Genomic DNA, 14509 nt, shown 5'->3' with positions numbered 1-14509 from the left:
TGGAACTGGCAGGAAATTGATTTGCTTTTAATATCTTCAAACTTCATGCTCCCTGCAATGAATTATTTGGAGCTGGACTCCAGATAGCAAGAGCACTCACTCTGTGTTCCTTGCAGTTTCTCAGACAGTGTCTGCATCTGTGAAAGACATGGTTATCAGAGGCCATCATGGGTGCTATGAGAAATTCCCAATTGGTGCCTGATTGTTTCTAAGTCTTTAGTTAGTTGTTGCCATAGAAATAGCCTATTATTGATGGTTCATTTTCCAGTTAGGTGCAACCTAACCATCAGTGGAATTGTGAGCTGACCCTGAGTCCCTATTCTGATGGCCTCTGATTTTAGTCCCCTCTTTTCTCAACTGAACTTTATGGCAGTGTGGGAGAAAGGATGGTGAAGCATTGAGGAGGCTTGTTGGGGACTCTTTTTGTCCCCATGACAATTGTAGAAATAGTTTTGTTTAAAGAGGGCAGGAATGGCAGTTGATGGCTGAAATGAGAGGCGTGTCCATGGCTCTGTCACTTGCTCTGCTTATCTGATGTCCTCCCCACTGCAGTCCCCATATGACTGGTCTTGGGGCTATGTCCTGTGCTTATACTCTTAATTCTCACCACACCTCACACCTCATAGCTACCCTTGGGCATGGGGTGCCACACCACAGAAGTCACAAATTTTCATTACTGAAAGGCCTGGGTAACTCAAGGAACAGCCTCTTTTTCAGGTTGCTGTCACTCTTTTATTAAATTTTACTATTACCCATAAAATTATCCTAAATAAAGAAGAGAGGCCTGATCTGGGAACTGTGATGATTGCCAAAGTGCACTTGGGGCTCGTGGTGGAGCTATAGCAAGAGCCAGGTGGTATGTGTGTTTGCTGAGGGGAACTCAGATGACTGAGGTTTTGCCAGTAGGGAGGGAGAGGGTTTTGGGGGTTGGTTTGTTGCCAAGAGCATGGTTACAATGATTACTATGAGATCCATGCCAGATGACAAGGATGGAGCTATGTGGAAGGGGAAGAGAAGGTGGGCCATCGCGAGGAATGGTGGCTGCCAAGGCAAGGGAGTTGTTGCAATAGGGGTTTAAGTGAACATCTGTGGAAGCCAACGTTTGCTGGATACTTTGGTAGGAAACCTAAATGATTTTACATGTCCTCTCCAGTGCCAGCAGGTCAGATACTGCTTTGAGGTTAGCTTAGAGACTTTTCTCTTTCGAAGGTTGCATGATGTTGGTTACGATGACAAAAAAGCTAACCCATTTGTGTTTTCAAAAGAGGAGGCTTGTGGCCTTGCCACTTGCTGAAAGTTTTCCTTTCGTCAAAGTCCACATGTCTGGATAAAACTGGTGTCTCCATAAAGCAAGCATGAACCATCTGTCTATTTGTTTGGGGCACTCTTCTAGGAAACTGAGCCAGACATGTATACAGCCAGAATTACTGTGACAAGAGTGAATGCTTTGTGCACCCTGAGAGGCAGGTGGCTATCCATACTCAGTCATGGTTACAAGCTGGATGTTCTGCTGTGATATGGGCATTCTGAAAAGCCCATTGTGAGGATTAAGATTTCTTTCATAACTTGGGAGGGCAAGCAAAGTTCTTCCAAATTGAAATTCTAGTAAGAACTTTCTCAATAGTGAGATTGGAGGAAAAAATTAAAACTAAAGTTGATATTATTCATGTGCTTGTGAGTTGGAGCTTCCTTCATGGATGTTCACGAATGTTAGGCATTCTCTAATGTGCAGGTGCTGGGAGTCATTCGGGTTTGAGCCATTCATTTGGTTTTGGTTAATGAACTGGATCCTTCTTTTTCCAGTGACCATTCTAATTTTTAGGAATCAGAAAAAGGCTCAGCATCAGTGCTATAGTGAATATAACTGTAAACATGTCAAGGTTATTTGGAGGAGTTTGGATTTGATCTTAGGAATATATTCAGTGTTGACTTTTAATGGTACAAAGTTGTGGAAATTATTCTGATGCTCTTGAGAGAAAGTGAACAGTGTCACAAAGCTCTGACTTATATGGCTTCAAGTTTTTCTGGACAGAGTAAATCTTTTACTGACAGCTCTTATGTTACATTTGTGTGGGAGGAAGGGTGTGGCCCAGAGAGAGGAGTCCTAAGGCAAGTCTCAGAGAATTACTTTTGAGAATTACTGGCAAGTTTCTTCCCACTGACTCACATGTTCTGAGAGTACCTGCAGCAGGCCTGTCACTGTGGAAATATGAAGTTGGCTTGGCAGAATAAAGTTGTTCCAAACCTTCATAGGGTTTGAGAATCTTTAAGAGCTTATAAGCTGTTCAGGCAGTCCATACTTGAACAGTTTGATTGGAGTAAAAGGCATGAAAGAGTTCACAAATCCCCAGTGTATGAACATTTACCTAGAAATTGCCATGAAAATGCTAAAATATTCTGGACAATACGAGCAGGTATAATCAAAGATTTGTGTTCTTTTATGATTTTTCAAAATAGAATACAGGTAACAACAATTGATAAGAAATGAGTGGTGTTTCATGTGCCTCAACTGGAGAAAATTCATCATATGTGAGACCATTGATGCCCCCTTGCTTATTTTAAATTCTCATTGTGTTCTTGAAATCATGATAATCTCTTCATGTACATTGTCTCCTTATTTTAACAAGAACCTTATGAAGGTGGTATAATTATTATAGTGTCTTTTTAAGGGAAGAAACTAAAAACAAATAGAAAGGTAAGAACTGGTTAGTAGTTAGGCCAGAATTCTTGCTCAGAGGGTCTGTTATACAGACAACATGCACTTAGCTATCTTAATATGCTGATTTTAAAGAAATTCATAATGAATATCAGTCTGAAATCATTCAAAGGATATGTTATAAACAGTTAATCTAGAGTCTGGGAGTTTGTTGTCCAGTATCTAAATCAGTTTATCAGATTTACCCTTAGAATATTCCTTTTATTGAGAAGACATTCTTGGTTTTATTTTGTGTTTAATGCATTTATAATGTCCTTTTGTTATGAAAACATCCTTTGAGTTTTCCTCTGTTCTGATTTCTGATGCCACAGAACAAATCTGCTTTCCCGGAATTGGTTCTCTCTTCCCTCACTCATGGATGGCTTCTAATCACGTTTTAACCCATACTTCTTTTCTATTTTCAATCCCTTTTTAAATAATACATTTTTAAATTAGAAAATAGATTTGGGGACTAGGGCTGTACCTCAGTGATAAAGCACCAGCCTTGCATGTAAAAGACAGTGAGTTAAATCATTAGCACAACAAAATAATAAGTAAATAAGATATATATATATATATATATATATATATATATATATATATATATATATATATGAATTTGTTATGTTAGTCTATCAAAATGGACAAATATATTGTAGAGACTTTATAATTATAACTGCATATTTTTATGAGACTTGAAGAGGAATTTTTATCAAATTTGCTTTCATATATAGGTTTAGCACTGTCTTTTATTATATAGGCTTAGTAAAATATATAAGAAAATAACCACCATGTTGTGAAAAAGTGACCGAAATCATGTACTGAATGCACAGCTTTATGTACTCGGTCCACCATCTTGTGCCTACCATTTCCCTTCCCCTATGGGAAAAAAAAAATTCAAAATTGTAAAAGAAATTTTAATACTTAATTATTTATGACAGTAATCTGACTCTAATTGTTGAAACTCAACAAAAATAAGATATTCTCTTAGCTATGGCATGTCCTGTGTGATACTTAATAATGAGAAAGTATTGGTGTTTTCTCTTTAAGCAACTGAAACTCTAAAAATGGTCTCATACTGGGAAGATTTGTTTAAAACTTCCTTTTGCACAAAATAACCTACTTGTTTCCTGAAAAGATAGGTGTTCTTATCATTTGTGTGTTCAAGACAGAGAATCTTGGAAAAAAAAATAGAAATGGGACAGGAAAGAACTTGGTAAGTACTATTAAGAAAATCCAAATGCTTTCACTCCAAATTTTTGTTCTTTCTGTAAGAATAGACTTTTGGCAGACAAAAGATAAATATGAAAGTACATTAAGTTAGAATAACTTTATGTAAGCCACCTATTAGGGAAACATTTACCCAGTAGATCAATTCTTGCAAAATTCAAGGACATTTACCCAGTAGATCAATTGTTGCAAAATTCCTTGAGAAAGTTTTGTTGTTGTTGTTGTTGTTGTTTTTGTTTTTTTAGTAATAGTATCATGAACTCATGGTAGAATATATATGTACAATAATGGTAATTTTATCTTAGTATTTTAGCTCTTTATTCTCCCAGAATTTTCTGTAAATTCAACCATTTAGTTAACAGAGGTATAGTCATTCTTCAACACTTTTTTAAATTTATATTTCAGATTTCATTTGGTAAGGAAGTCCGTATTAGAAATAATATTAAGAGAAAAAGACATCTACTAATATAGCTTATTGTTATTAGATTCGAGCTACTTTCAATCATGGGATAATCTTCTGTATTAGTGTAAGATTTGATATGCAACTTTAGCTGTATGAATATATAATTAAACATTTTGCATCCCTTTTGTTACCTAATTTACAAATATTTAAAATTGTGTTACAGTTCTGCTTTGCTGTTTAACAAAAAGCTCTTATAGAGAGGGAAAATGTTTTTGACATTTCCTCCTTATGGAATACTTCAGGGAGCTTAAAAACAAACCAGCTTTATGTGAAAGGATATTAATCTTAAGGTTGTATTATCAAATCAAAAGAGGAAATTACAGAGAAATATCTCTTGTATATTCTCATTTGTGGGGAAGGCAGAAACACCACTAATGGCAGACACACGTGTGTGTATGTGCACGTGCACACGCATGCACACACACACACACTTTTTTCTTTAGTATGTGCAGACTCCAGGAAGATGTTGATAAAATTAGGCTAATTCTTACCTAAGACAGGAGTCCATCTCATCAAAAGTTATAGAGAGTACATTTCTGTTTTCTGTAAATACCAGTTTTTGTATTTTGACTAGCCATATATTAATGTTTTAAACTTGCTTGGAATGCCTGCACATGCCTTGAACTCACCCATGCCTGGCTTTTCCTGACCAGGTAACAACCCTCTCTGAAAACTTAATGGTGCCTCATGAATTCTGATGTTAGTATCTGAATTTATTTCTTAACTTGAAATGTTGAGTCATGTGGATCACTAACCTACTATCTGATTTTGTACTATACTTGTCAAAATCCTGTTAGCTGTAAATTCTCAAGACACCACCCTTTGCTACTTTTTGTGCTATAAAACTTCTTTCCTGAAGTCTGGGTGCTGATCTCTGACCCATGTTGGGAGAGATAGCTGATGATCAGATCTCTTTTTTACATAAATAGAATCTTGCTTTATTTTGATTTTAAAAAGGATTTAGTCTTCTTTTGTTTGCATTGTGGTTGAATGATGAACAAAAACTAGCAGCTGTAGGTGCCTCTGGAGAAGGATCTGGGGGGAGATTTTACTTTCTAGATATTCCTTTTTGTGCCATTTTAATATTTACTTTATTCAAAAGTAAAAAAAAAAGTTGAAAATAAAAAAAAAGTTTATTTTTTATCTTAAAAACAACTGACTTATACTGCTTTGAGGTTGGATCACTGTCCCCCTCACAGCCCTTAGGTGTGGTTTTCTGAACACAAGGAAGACACTGGTAGCTCATGTTAGCTTCTGTTTTGCAAGACTTTGTTGGCACTAGAATACATTGAAGAAAAGGTTAAAAAAATGAAGCCCCACAAGAAGTAAGTTGAGTGACAGGCTGTATCCACATTTCAGGGTGCAGTTGGTGCAGCCTTTGCAGTTTGAGGGAGACCTTGGTGCCTTGCTTGTACTTGGCCATCCATGTCAGATTAAAAAATTCACAGGAGCTAAAGCATATGTTCTTCTTCATGTCTGTGGTGGACAGTAGACTCTCAGGTTGCTGAGAGGAAGAGCAAATCTCAGTGTTTGAGAGTGCCTTTTAAATAGAGTCTTATTTCTAGTGTTTGGGTATATGAGCCCTTATATCCAAATTTATGACTTATATGTGACTTTTCATTATTATCAATTGTTTAAAATTTTATTTACTTTTATAAAGAAAACATGTTTGAGGAATAATTATAAAGTAGGTTTTGTAACCCTGTTTGAAGATAAGAAAGCTAAGGAGACCCATGATGAGTGGCTCTGCCTACAGTTCACAGCACTGCAATCCTTATCCTTGTAAACCTCTGCATCCTCATGACTAAGGGTTCTTTAAGTTACCTGCTTCATAGGAAAGTGTTAGGTACTAAATTAGCAGGTACATGATAAAGGGTAGCTATTTTGTGATGTTATTATTTTCTCATTTATTCTTACTTAAATATTTAAGGCACTATTTGCAGGCCACACATTATTTTTTCCCCACATTTTTTATTGGTAGATTATATTTTTATATAATGATGTGATTTTTTTGTTATGTATTTGCACATACACACAATATAACAATATCATTTGGCCAATATCACTCCCCAGCACTTCCCCCATCTCCCCACTTTCCAGACCTTGGTCTCTTTTTCTTTATAGATCTCACTTTGATTTTCATGAGATCCACTTCCACCTTTGTTTTCTTTTTTTCCTCTCTAGCTTCTGTGTGTCAGAGAAAACACATGACCTTTGACCTTCTGAGTTCCACTTAGTTCACTTAAAATTATGGTCTCTAGTTTCATCTATTTTAATGCAAATGACGTTTTTTTCTTTATGAATGAAGAAAGAAAACTGTATATTAAAATTATGTATATAGCTGAGCAAAGTGGTGCATGCCTATAGTACCAGCAACTTGGGAGGCTGAGACAGGAGAATCACACCACACATTCAAACCTAGTCTCAGCAACTTAGCCAGGTTCTAAGCAACTCTGAAAGACCCTGCCTTTAGTAAAATATTAAAATAAAAGTTTGAGGATGGTGCTCATCATTAAGTTCCCCTGAGTTCAATTCCTGATACCAAAAAAGAAATGATAATCCTGTATAAATACCATATTTTTTATTGATGTGTCCATTGATGGATACTTAGCCTGGTTCCATAGCTTTGTTATTTTGTCCTGTGCTGCTATAAATATGAGTATGCATGTATATCTATTGTAAGATGATTTTAATTCTGGAATTCTTACTGCAGAGTTGTATAGCAGGGTTATATGGTGGTTCCATGCCTAGTCTTTTGAGGAGTGCCTCCATACAGACGTCTGTACTTGCAATAATTTGAAATTACACCAACAGTGTAAATGTGTTTATTTTTCTCTATATCCTCCATACCATTTATTATTATTTGTTGTCTTGATGACTACCATTCTGATTGGTGTGCAATGAAATCTTGGTGAAAGTTTTTGTTTTCCTTTTCCTTTTTTAATAAGAACTTTATGGTTGTACATAGTAGCTGCATTCATTCTGATGAACTTACACATACATGAAATTCAACTTCAGATCATGACTTCCCTTTTATCTTTCATCGTCCTGCCCATCTCATTCTCCATCCTTAGTGTACTTGATTTGCATTTTCCTAGTTGCTGATGATGTTGAACATTTTTTCACATGTTTGTTGGTCATTTTTGTTTTCCTTTTTTGAGAAATGCATCTTTGATTCATTTGCCCATTTATTAATTGGGTTATTTTATTTTTTGGTGTTAAGTTTTTTGAGTTCTTTATATATTTTAGATATTAATCCTCCATCAGAAATCTGCTAGAGTAGCTGGCAGATTTCTCTCCCATTTTGGAGGTTCTCTCTTCACTTTTTTTTTTTCATTTTTTCACTTGGTGTGCAGAAGCTTTTTAGTTTAATGTCATTCCATTTATTAACTCTATTGTTTCCTGAGCTTTAGAGGTCCAATTGAGAAATCATTGTGTCTAAAAACTGGAGTATTCACCCTATGTTTTCTTTCTGGTGTTGTATAAATTTTGGTCTAATTCTTAGGGCTTTGATTGATTCTGAGTTGATTTTTGTGCAGGGTGAGAGAAAATGGTCTTGTTTTATTCTTCCACCTATGGATATCCATTTTTTTAAATTGTCTTTCTTCAAGCATATGTTTTATTGCCTTTGTCAAAGATCAGTTAGATATCTGCAGATGTGTGGCTTTGTAGAGACAAAGATGTCTTTTATTCTGTACTATTGATGAAAACTTCTCATTATCAGTAGCAGGTGTGGGAATGGTAAATAATATCATGGGCATGAAAACAAAGTATCCCCCAACTATCTCTGTTGTATCACCAGACTTTGGGCTCCCCCAGATAAAAATGAAACCCAAGTGGAAATGTTGTACCTCTCTGAAATTGCAGCCTTACCAGACAGGACCTACCCAAAAGATTGTCCACACCAAGCTCAGTGCTTCAGAGAGAGCTGATGGTAACTGTGTCAAGACCTTGAACATTCTTATGTTGAAGATATGTTTTCAAAATGTGTGAACAGTCTCAAAGATGTAATTTTATGGTATGTTTTATTCACTTATGTTTTGACATTTCAAAATATAAGCTTATAAAACATTCTTCTTTTGTTCTTCTACATATGGATAACCATTTATTTATAAATTCTGTCTTTTTAATATATTTTTTATTAGATGATCAAAATATTTCAATGATCTTGACATATCATACATTTGATTCAAATGGGCTACATAATCTTAATCTTATTTTTTCATGTGTACAGATTGCAGGATCACATTCGGTATACAGCCACATTTATACTTAGGGCCATACTTTTCTCTAGTGTATTCTGCTGCCCTTCCTATCCCCCGCTCCCCTCCCTTTCCCTCTCTCTACCCAATCTACTCTGACACGTTTCTCTCTCTTTTTTCTTCCCCCTCACACCATCTTATATGTAATTTTGCATAACAATGAAGGTCTCCTACCATCTTCTGTTAAATTCCCTTTCTCTCTCCATTCCCATGCACCCCTCATCCCTATTTAATGGTAATCTTCTTCTCATGCTCTTCCTCCCTGCTCTGTTTTGAATGGCTCCCCTTATATCAAAGAAGACATTCTGTATTTGTTTTTTAGGGATTGGCTAGCTTCACTTAGCATAATCTGCTCTAATGCCATCCATTTCCCTGCAAATGCCATGATTTTGTTGTTTTTAGTGCTGAGTAATATTCAGTTGTGTATAAATGCCACATTTTTTTTTCCATTCATCAATTGCAGGGCATCTGGGTTCGTTCCACAATTTAGCTATTATGAATTGTGATGCTATGAACATTGATGTAGCTGTGTCCCTGTTGTATGCTCTTTGTAGGTCTTTTGGGTATAGTCCAAGAAGGGGAACAGATGGGTCAAATGGTGGTTCCATTCCCAGCTTTCCAAGGAATCTCCATACTGCTTTCCAAATTGACTGAACCAATTTGCAGTCCCACCAGCAATGTACAAGTGTACCCTTTTTCCCACATTCTCTCCAGCACTTGTTATTGTTTGACTTTATAATGGCTCTCATTCTTACTGGAGTGAGATGTTATCTTAGAGTGGTTTTAATTTGCATTTTTCTAATTGATAGAGATGGTGAGCATTTTTTGTGTGTAATTGTTGATTGATTGTATGTCCTCCTCTGAGAAGTGTCTGTTCAGATACTTGGCCCATTTGTTAATTGGGTTATTTGTTTTCTTTTTGTTTAATTTTTTGAGTTCTTTGTATAACCTGGAGATTAGAGCTCTATCTGAAGTGTGAGGGGTAAATATTTGTTCCCAGGATGTAGGCTCCCTATTTACCTCTCTTATTGTTTCTTTTGCTAAGAATAAACTTTTTAGTTTGAGTATGTCCCATTTGTTGATTCTTGCATACAGGATGAAAAAGGCAATATCACAACAGACACTACAGAAATACAGAAGACAATTAGTGAAGCCCAGGATTGGATGGGTATACATAAGAGTTTTACAAAACCTTTAAAGAAGAACTAATACCAATATTTTTCAAGCTATTTCAGGAAATAGAAAAAACATGGAGAATTTTCAAATTCATTCTACGAGGCCAATATCACCCTGATTCCTAAACCAGACAAAGACACTTCAAAGAAAGAAAACTACAGACCAATATCTCTAATGAACATAGATGCAAAAATTCTCAATAAAATTCTGGTAAATATGATACAGAAACATATCAAAAAGATTGAGCATCAAGATCAAGTAGGATTCATCCATGTAACAACTATCTCAGTACTGATTTCTAAATTTAAGACAGTGTTTTCAATATGTCTTCTAGAGGAGTCGAGTCCTCTCCCTGTGGTATTAAATTAGAACTCCTCTCATCTGCAATCTGTACTATTTCTTAATTCACCAAGAGACACCATTTAATTTTTACTCCATTTGCCACAGCTTGGGAATTGATAATAACTGGCATCAAGAAAGATGCAGGTAAACATAACATGAAAGGTTTGAGAGTTTCAGAACCATTTTAAGGAACTTTAGCATCATCACACCAAGTTGTGTATTCACACACCTTCTATGGCGGTGGTTCCACACTTGGAGACATGCCCTGGGGAAAGGGTATTCAAACTGACATGCAAGTATTGCCTTATGAATATTATTTGCATTAGCAAAAATAAATAAATTAACAAAGGCAGGTTATTGGGGGTTTGTGGAATATTTTTCAATAGTAAAATAAATGATTTTCCATATAATCTCAATATAATGAATAAAATGAATGAATTATAGTTATAAAGGTCAACATAAGCAAACATAAAATATAGTGTTGAGGGTAAAAAAAAATATCTCACCAGGTAATAAAATGTCAAGACACTATACAAAGGCAGTCAATAACTACATACTTGCACATGTGGAAATATGTTATACACTTGAAGGTGCTCTTTCAGGTAAGTAGGAAAACTATGGACCACTCAGTCAGTGAAGCTCAGATCATTGGTTTCAAAATGGGAAAAGTACTAGATTTCTCCCTTGTACCATTAACAGATATTTGCAGAAGAAGATCCAATTTCATAAGAAAGAAGTTTTTGAAGACAACAGCATTGGCTATCTTTATGACTTGAAGTGGGGAAGAATTTTTGAAAGCAGAAGAAACACTTCACTTCAATGAAATATTCTTGGAGAGGCTTTTTCTTTATATCCTATATAGTGTGTGGTCATTTCCTTTGCCTTGCTTTATCTTTCCAATAATACTAGTGATGCCGTGAAACTTATTTGCCTATTTTCCATCCTGGCTTCCTTCTATGTAAAACTCCATGCTTGTGATTAATTGTTCCATACATACTATTGAGTAAACAGAAAATCTAATAATATTGGACTATACTGAAAAATTATGTAAATCAAAGAAGAGGATAAACTAGTGCAAAGACTTGCAGAACAATACCAAGACTAATGCAATTAGTTGTTCTGATAGAATAATTAGTAGAGGGTAGAGATAATTCACAACTAATAAACATGAAAGACACTCAGCCTTACTAACATAAAGACAATGCATGTAAAAATCACAATGAAAAGCTATTTTCCCCCCACCACGTTGGCAAAAACTGAGTAAATTGGTGGGACTATTAATTAGTACAACTACTGTGAAGACCAATGTAGCCTGATCTCATAAAGCTGGAGAGGATGCGGGTATTTATTATCCAGACATGAGCCTTAGAGAAACTTATATATACAAAACAAACCTGAAAAGACAATTCATTGTAGCATAGATTGTAGTAGCTGGAAATTGGAAAGAACTTAAATGTCTAATGACTTGAGAATCTAAAACTAAATTTCAGAAATGTGAGTTTGAATACTGTAAAAAGAAATGCATTATAGCTAACTGAAGCTGCAGAACCAGTCTCAGAAACATTGCCCTGAGAAAAACAAAATTTTAATAGTGGGCACACTATAATGCTGTTTAAATTTTAGGAACATGACAGGTGGTGGCTTAAATCTGTTTCTCAGAACCCAGGATGGCTAAGAAAATTGCATCTTGTGTTCAACCACAAAAGAAAGAAAAGACCACAACTCTGATTTTAAATAAAATTAAAGCAAGCTTGCATTGTGTACACACATGAGAAAGACCTGATCAGGGGCTGCCTCTTTAAACCCAGGATAAAAATCTGCATCCCAGCTTTCCAGGAACAAGGCTTTATAACACAAAAAGTTACAAAGGGGGGTGTCTTGAGAATTTGTGGATAATAGGATTTTGACAAACATAATATAAAGGCAGGTTGTAAGTTAATGATCTACATGGCTTATTATTAAATGGTAGGAAATACATTTATATCTAAACATCATAATTTATGAGGTGCTGCTGATGTTTTAGAGAGGGTTGTTATCTGGTCATGGGGAGCCAGGATTTATGAGATGCCATTAGGGATTTAAAGAGGGTAGTTTTCTGGTCAGGAAAAAAAACAAGGAATGGGTGAGTTCAAGGCATAGGCAGGAATTCCACACAAGTTTAGAAATCACAGTAATTTATAGTAAAACAGAAATTAACTTTTCATGACTTTGTGATGAGATGGCTCTCAAATTTAAGATGGAATAGGCTGGGTTCATCACTCAGAGTACTCAACTTCAAATTCAGGGCAGTGTAGACATGTATGTACAAGAAGTACCCCATAGAAAAAAATTTTATGTGTCAGCTAAAAAATACATTTTAATGTTAACACTTGCTTCCAGCACATTGTTCTATTTGATAGACTTTCCATTCAAAACCATCCTCAAAACCAGATGTTTTGGGGCTAGATACTCATTGATAGAGTACATTCCTTGTACATGTGAGGCCCTGGGTTCAATACTCAGCACCACATAAAAATTAAGATATAAAGGTATTTTGTTCACCTACAACTTAAAAATAATGGTTGGTTTCCCTGTCCTCACAGATGAAGTTTCCTACTATTACATTTTTGTACCAGTTCCACATGAAATATCCCTCAGCTGGAATTTTCCCACAAACCCTAATGTGTCTTCAGTCAGCCATTTTTGCCAGTCATTCTCAAAATTATGACTTCCCCGTATGGTTAAAGTGATATAAGGTCTGATTTGTATAGTGAATATCTTTGTTTTCAGTGCCAGTTACTCTGTTTCTGATTGTATGGTAACTTCAACGATGCCATCACAAAGCAAGATGAGGGACTCTGGTGTAGCTCAGTGGTAGAGCATTGTCTAGCATGTACAGGGACTGCAACTGCTTCTAACTGAGGAGACTGGATGAAAGATTTTGAGTGTTTTTCTATTCCTCAGAGCTTAATAGGGTCATTCTGCTTATTTTTAGATCTGCTTTATTCTCTGATTAATGATATTGAAAAATCTTTCCTCAAGCAGAATTTCTGTACATGTTTCTTAGTAATAACTTGTTTAATGTTCAAGTAATTTGTATGCTTACAAATGTCTTTTTTTATTTATTGAGATATATTAAAATATCCCATTGCCATTGTGGATCAGACCAACTTCATAATTTTGCCGAGTTATTCATAAAACTTTATCCATATGCTACCTTGTTAAATAAATAGTGGCCTCAAGAGGCTGAATGTGGTGTTATTTAAAATCAAAGTTCTTATTTTCAATATTATTAGTAATTTTTATTCCTCTAGCTGAGTGAAAGCCAATCACATGCTTATTTTATTAAAAACAAATGTTTAAAGATCATTTTATGCACATAAAATGTTTCATACTTTGAAATATGTATATGCTTATAGCACAATAGAATAAAAATAGTCACTTTGGATTAACAAAATTATGGATTATTAAATTATTTTTTATGTTTTCTTTGTGAAATTGTATTCACTTTTTTTAATTTTTAAAGAAAGCCTATAGTAAATAATCATGAAGAAGTTAACACAAATACTTAAGTGTTAGAAGTAACACTTAAATATTTCAGCTGTGTGATGTCCCATGTGGGACAGTGTTTTTAAGTTATAAATCAGGACAGGTGGCCCACTTTGTTCTAAAACCTCATTTTCTAATCTTATTTTTTTCATATGAGAAATTTCACTCCCACACTCCTTTTTAGCCAAAAGTAAAATTATTTAAATTTCAAAATAAAGTATAAGAAAAAAATCAGTCTTTGTTTCATTTCTGCTGAAAATCAGCTGTAAGTAACAGCAGGAACTGCTCATGGGGAGTTAAAGTACCCCTTCAGCCCTTGCAAATAAATAAATAAATAAATAAATAAATAAATAGATCGATAGATAAATAAATAAATAAATAGATTAATTAATTAATTAAAAACTCTTACTTTGGGGACAGAGTGGGCTGATATAAAGAGTCACCAGAGCTAGGTACATTGCTTATAAATTTCAATGCTTTTTTATATGTAGTTTAGTTAAAATTTTAAGAAGTACAATATGTAATATTGAGAATTATATGACTCTTTTACATTGGTGACTGTATCCTATTCTGTGTCAATCCCCAGTGAAGATGATGCTGAGAAAAAATTTTAAAAGATCTGACAAAATAATTAGTGTAAATGATTGTGTATCTAGAAATCAATGGGATATGTTTGTAGATTAAAAAATTCAAAAGTGTTTACAAGGAATTTATGAGATTTCACTTTTATATTTAAAAGGTTGATATTGTATTCAATTTTTATCTTCTTATTTTAACAGATACCTTAAAAATTTATTAGGTTTGTAAAACAAT

The sequence above is a fragment of the Urocitellus parryii genome, chromosome Y (assembly GCF_045843805.1).
Source record: "Urocitellus parryii isolate mUroPar1 chromosome Y, mUroPar1.hap1, whole genome shotgun sequence".
Taxonomy (NCBI): Eukaryota; Metazoa; Chordata; class Mammalia; order Rodentia; family Sciuridae; genus Urocitellus; species Urocitellus parryii.
Note: the sequence above shows the minus strand (reverse complement) of the source record.